This window comes from Humulus lupulus, chromosome 1 (assembly GCF_963169125.1).
Source record: "Humulus lupulus chromosome 1, drHumLupu1.1, whole genome shotgun sequence".
NCBI classification, from domain to species: Eukaryota; Viridiplantae; Streptophyta; class Magnoliopsida; order Rosales; family Cannabaceae; genus Humulus; species Humulus lupulus.
Genome location: NC_084793.1, coordinates 116,408,116 through 116,414,799, shown reverse-complemented (window position 1 = coordinate 116,414,799; position 6,684 = coordinate 116,408,116). Strand labels below are relative to the sequence as shown.

At 40.3% G+C, this 6,684-nt stretch overlaps 1 non-coding gene across 1 annotated transcript; it reads left to right on the top strand.

Annotated features, from left to right (window-relative positions):
- The first annotated feature begins 3,916 nt into the window (after positions 1-3,916).
- On the top strand, positions 3,917-4,023 carry LOC133813558 (small nucleolar RNA R71). Its single transcript, XR_009884567.1, has one exon. It is a non-coding gene; the product is annotated as a small nucleolar RNA R71 (small nucleolar RNA).
- The last annotated feature ends 2,661 nt before the right edge of the window (positions 4,024-6,684 follow it).

Here is a 6,684-nt window from a genome sequence, read left to right as displayed (position 1 = left end):
ATCCACTGCCAATAGAATATATTCATTGTTGTAAGACGGTGGAAAAGGCCCCATGAAATCGATGCCCCATACGTCAAACAGTTCCACCTCAAGAATCCCTTGTAGAGGCATTTCGTTTCTCCTCGAGATATTGCCAGTTCTCTGACATCTATCACAAGCCTTGACAAACTCATTGGCATCCTTGAATAATGAAGGCCAATAGAAATCGCTTTGTAATACCTTAGCCGCCGTTCTTGATGCACCAAAATGCCCTCCGCATTGTTGAGTATGACAGTGATTAAGAACGGACTGCATCTCTTCTTCTGGAACGCACCTTCTGATAATCTGATCAACACAGTGCCTATAGAGAATAGGTTCCTCCCAATAATAGTGTTTCACCTCAGAAAAGAATTTCTTTAATTGCTGCTTTGACATTTCAGAAGGCACAATTTTTGCAACCAAAAAGTTCACTATGTCTGCAAACCACGGGACAGCTAAAGTCTCACTTACCCCAAACAACTGCTCATCAGGAAAATGATCATTGATTTGCATTGCTTTCTTATTTTCAGTCTCCTCCACCTCAAGTCTAGAGAGATGATCAGCTACCACATTCTCGCTGCCCTTCTTGTCACGAATCTCCATGTCAAATTCTTGAAGCAACAGAATCCATCTAATCAAGCGGGGCTTGGCATCTTTCTTTGACATCAAGTATTTAATGGCAGAGTGATCAGTGTAGACAATCACCTTGTTACCAATCAGATATGGTCTGAATTTATCGCAAGCAAACACAATAGCTAGCAACTCTTTTTCTGTGGTGGCATAATTAAGCTGAGCATCGTTTAGAGTCCAACTAGCATAGTAAATAGACCTGAATACCTTATCAATCCGCTGTCCCAGAACTGCCCCCACTGCGTAATCACTGGCATCACACATCACCTCAAAAGGCAATTCCCATCTCGGAGCTATCACAATTGGAGCAGAAATAAGCTTTTCTTTCAAGAAATTGAACGCCCTCAAACATTCGTCATTAAAATCAAAGACAACTCCATTCATAAGCAGATTCGAAAGAGGCTTAGACACCTTTGAGAAATCTTTGATGAATCTTCGATAGAACCCAGCGTGACCAAGAAAACTTCTAACTCCTTTGACTGAAACTGGTGGAGGCAACCTTTCAATGGTAGAAATTTTCGCTCTATCTACCTCAATTCCCTCACTTGAAATTTTATGGCCAAGAACAATCCCCTCTTTCACCATAAAATGGCATTTCTCCCAATTCAACACCAGATTAGCCATCTCACAACGACGCAGCACGTTCTTCAAATTACCCAAACAGAGGTCGAATGATGAGCCAAAAACAGAGAAATCATCCATGAAAATCTCAATACACCGGTCTACCATGTCTGAAAATATGGCCATCATGCACCGTTGAAATGTTGCAGGGGCATTGCATAGTCCAAATGGCATTCTCCTGAAAGCAAATGTGCCATAAGGACATGTGAAGGTTGTTTTCTCTTGATCCTCTGGTGCAATAGCGATTTGATGATACCCAGAATACCCATCTAAGAAACAGTAGTAGCTGTGGCCTGCCAATCTGTCAAGCATCTGATCAAGGAAAGGCAAAGGGAAATGATCCTTCCTTGTTGCCTTATTGAGCTTGCGGTAATCTATACAAATCCGCCACCCCGTTACAGTTCTTGTTGGAATGAGTTCATTGTTCTCATTTTTCACTACAGTCATTCCACCCTTCTTAGGTACCACTTGCACAGGACTCACCCATGCACTGTCAGAAATTGGGTAGATCACCCCAACATCCAACCATTTAAGAATCTGGTCCAATACTACATCCTTCATGGCTGGATTGAGTCTTCTCTGGGCCTCTATGGATGGCTTGCTATTCTCCTCCAATAAGATTTTATGCATCACTGTCGCTGGGCTTATTCCTCTAATATCTGCCAAGGTCCACCCAATGGCCAATTTATGCTCCCTTAGAACCCTCAAAAGTTTCTCCAATTCTACCTTTGACAGGTCAGCTGACACAATGACCGGTAAAGTTTCATTCTCTCCCAAATAAGCATATTGCAAGTGATCTGGGAGAACCTTTAATTCCAACAGTGGTGGCTGCTGAATGGAGGTTAGCGGTTTTTCAGTCGCATCCGCTAATTCTTGGAACTTTTTCCAATATGGTAAGAAAGAATTGATCCAGTTGACACATTCTCTGATCTCAGCATCCTCATCATCATCGCCCTCATCACCCAATAATACTGCCTCTAAGGCATCACTGCTCATCCTTCTCTTGGAGACTGCCTTTTCTATCACATCCACACTAAAGCAACTGTCACTAGCCACCGGATACTTCATAGACTTGAAGACATTAAAGACCACCTCATCTCCTTGAACTCTAAGTTTAAGCTCTCCTTTTTGAACATCAATAAGAGCTTGGCCTGTGGCTAGAAATGGCCTACCAAGAATAATAGGGACATCTGTGTCCTCCTCCATGTCCAGAACAATAAAGTCAGCGGGAAATATGAACTTATCCACTTTCACAAGAACATCCTCAATAATTCCTCGTGGATGTGTTAACGATCGGTCTGCGAGCTGTAAAGTGACAGTTGTTGGTTTTGCCTCCCCCAAACCAAGTCTTTTAAACACAGATAAGGGCATTAGATTGATACTTGCCCCCAGATCACATAAGGCGTGCTTGCATTCAAACTTGCCAATGGTGCAAGGTATGGTGAAACTCCCCGGATCTCTCAGCTTTTGGGGTAACTTCCTTTGTAAAATAGCGCTGCACTCTTCAGTGAGTGCTACAGTCTCATAGTCCTCCATTCTCCTTTTCTTTGACAGAATCTCCTTCATGAACTTAACATAACTGGGCATCTGCTCCAAGGCCTCCGCAAAAGGAATGTTTATGTGCAGCTTTTTAAACACCTCAAGAAACTTAGAAAAATGTTTATCAAGGGTAGTTTTTCTAAGCCTCTGAGGGTATGGAACTCTAACTGGCTGCTCAATGACAACTGGGGGACTCTGATCTGACTTCTGATGGTTTTCAGTAACCCTTTCTGAATTAGACTGTGCACCCATATCTTTTTTCTGAACTACTGCCTGTGGAGGTCTAGGCTGCTCTGTTTGCTTCCCACTCCTCAGAGTAATTGCCTGAACTTGCTCCTTGGGGTTGACTTCAGTATTACTAGGCAAGTTTCCCTGGGGTCTGTTATTGAGCATATTGGCCAACTGCCCAACCTGTGTCTCAAGGTTTCGAATGGAGGATCTTGTCTCAGTCATAAATTGAGTCTGAGTGTTAGTAAGAGTCAACAGGGCAGCTTGCAGTTCATTAGGTCTCTCAGGTTGAGGCATTGATTGTGGAGGCCTAGGCTGCATTGATGACGAAGCTTGATTCATAGGTGGCTGGGGCATGTTATTCTGAAATTGTCCTTGAAACTGAGGTTGTTGGCCTTGATTATTCTTCCACGAAAAATTTGGATGATTTCGCCACCCAGGATTGTAGTTGTTGGAGAATGGATTATTGAGCGGCCTTTGAAAGTTTCCCACCGCTTGAACTTGAGCATGATCCATTGGGGTGTTATTATTACAGATAGGGCACTGATCGAAAGAATGAGCACCACCACACATTTCACACCTCACTGCCATCTGAACCGCATTAGCAGACACACTACTCTGTTGCAACTGCTTGGTCAAAGAGGCTACTTGCGCTGTTAAAGCAGTAATTGCATCTAGCTCATGCACCCCAGCTACCTTTCTAACTCTTGATGATCTTTCCTCTGACCACTGATGGTTTTTTGTAGCCATGTCCTCCAGCAGCTCATAAGCGCCAGTTGCGCTCTTGCTCATAAAAGTGCCACCCGCTGCAGCATCTATAATGGTTCTGGTTGTCGGACATAAACCATTGTAGAAGTTCTGTACTAGCATCCACTGTTCAATGCCATGATGAGGACATCTTCTAAGGAGTTCCTTAAACCGTTCCCACGCCTCATATAATGACTCTCCGTCATTCTGGCAAAAATTATTTATCTCTCCCCTTAATTTAGCAGCTTTGGACGGAGGGAAGAATTTGGACAAAAACTTCTGAGCTAGATCTTGCCAAGTGACAATGGAGTTTGGCTGCAGAGAATTCAGCCAACTTTTAGCTCTGTCCCTTAGAGAAAATGGGAAGAGCCTAAGCTTGATTGCGTCATCACTCACCCCCATTATATTTGAAGGTTCCACACAACTCCAGAAAGTTGGACAAATGGGTGTGAGGATCTTCAGAGGGCAACCCATTGAATTGCACAGAGGACTGCACCATTTGTAAAATAGCAGGCTTTATTTCGAAGTTGTTGGCCTCTACAGTTGGTGGGCATATACTATTTTGTACTCCCGTCAGAGTGGGTAGCACATAATCTCTCAGACTCCTCTCAGCGTTGGTCTGAGCCTGAACCCCTTGGACAACTCCTGGATTTAGACCATTCCTGCCATCCCCATCATTCTGTGCCATCTTCACAGAATTCTGGGTCTCTCTCTTATTCTTTCTGATTTGATTGCAAGACTTTTCGATCTCGGGATTCAGAGGAACAAGTGTGGCTTTTCCTTTTCTGCCACGCATATACCAAAATTCACCTGAGATAGACAAATTAAGCAACTAAACAGATTAGAAACGAGAGAAATTAAAATCAAATTAGAATAAAAATTAATTAGACTGATATTGATAATTTTCAGTCCCCGGCAACGGCGCCAAAAACTTGTTGCGATAATTTTGCTATGCAAGTGCACACAGTCGCGAACTTGTAATAAAATGGTAAAACCAAGTATCGTCCTCAAGGACTGAGTTATCAATTACCAGTCAATTAATCTCTTGTTCTATTTGATGAATTAAAACTTCTTGATTTTTGTAAAATACAGCAAAAGAACCGATAAAGTGCAGAAATAATAATCGACAATTAAATAGAATAATAACTAATAGTAAAAACTCTTAATTCAATCACTGAGAAACAATTAGGATATTCAATCTCATCAACTATCCTTCCTATTATTCCCTAATGCAAAGTATGAATTCTTCTTATTTTTTACCTAATTCAATTAACAAGTTGAAACAGCAGCCTATAATCATACTATGAATTACAAACTCAACCTAGGTGACAATTTCCTATATTTCTATGGTAAATTGAACCACAAAGGTAGCATTAAATTCCACAACTTAATAACAGCTACACAATTAATTCAGATACTTTCGTTCTAAATTAGAATTATGTCCAATATAACCAAGGCATAATTAAATCTCACTTCTCAGATTTTGACTTAAAAACATATGAATATGACTAAAGATGGCCAATCAATAATCACTCTATAAGAACAGATTATATGAAATTGAAGAAGATTGAAGAAGAGGAAATTAAAATTGCATTAGGTCATAACAGAAATTCAAGAGATTCAATTGAACATCCTAAACAGAAAATTAGTTCATAGTCATAGTGCTAATCACAACAGAAATTAAAAATAACATCAGGAAGAAAAACATGTAAAAATACTCTAAGCTTGAGCCTTCAACACCAGAACTCCTCCCCTCGTCCGTACGTACTTCTCTCTTCTTTTTCGTCCTTTAAAACCTAGGATTTTTAGATTTTAGAGAGGCGGGTCGCGGCTCTACATACAATATGCCGCGGCCCGTGTCTAAATTTCTGGGCAGAATATCCTTTCAATGCCGCGGCTCTACGAAACCATGCCGCGGCCCGCATCGTTGTTTTCTGGGCAGAGTGCCCATCCATGCCGCGGCCCGAAGATGTCCTCAAAAAACCATGCTTCTGTTTCTCCCCCTAGCCGCGGCCCTACTTTGATCATGCCGTGGCTCTTAAGGAATTCTTCAATTCTTCAAGTTTTCATCCCAAAATTTCACCAACACTTCCAAATTGTATTGAGAACCATTCTTGATCAAAATATGATGAAAAACTCGGTTATTTCTTCCCTTTCTTTGGCATTTTCTTCCACATGCTCAATTCTTCCTGATATTCACAAAAACAACCAAACAAAGCGTAAACCCGCGCCAAAACAAGGAAAAACAAAATAAAAGACTACTAAAAACATCACCAAAACATAATAAAAACTAGACTCATCAGGCACGATACGGTAGTGGTAAGAGTTCGGGGGGTAAAAATCCTAAATAGCCTTTTTAATTTCATAAAAATAATGAAAAGCTTCTTCTGAAAGTCACGTACAATCAGAATTAAATAAAAATATTTAATCTAATTAAATAATCTTTCTTGTATTAAAAATTCAAATTCAAATTAAAATTGATCTGATATTTAATTTAATTATTTATTTAAATCATATTTAAACAGAATAATTAAATAACTGATTAAACAAATTTATTTGAAATTCAAAATTCAAATCCCAGGGATAAAAATCTCTGAGTTAGGCGCCACACGATGTGTTGTACAAAGTGTGTCGCCCAACCCTAATCCTATGTATCTATCTCATGTGTTGAGAATTGCCAACTCTAGTCTAGGTGATTCTAAGGATACTTTGGAAGACTGTGAAGAAATTTGAAGATCGGATCAATTTCTTGGTGATACCCTGCGACAGAAAGGATACAAGGGTTAGAGAAATTGAAGGAAGGACTTATTCATACTACTACATATAATGTAAGTGTTTTACCATTATCTATGTTTAATTCAATTATAGAAACATGTTCTAGGTTTTCTTATATTAATTTGC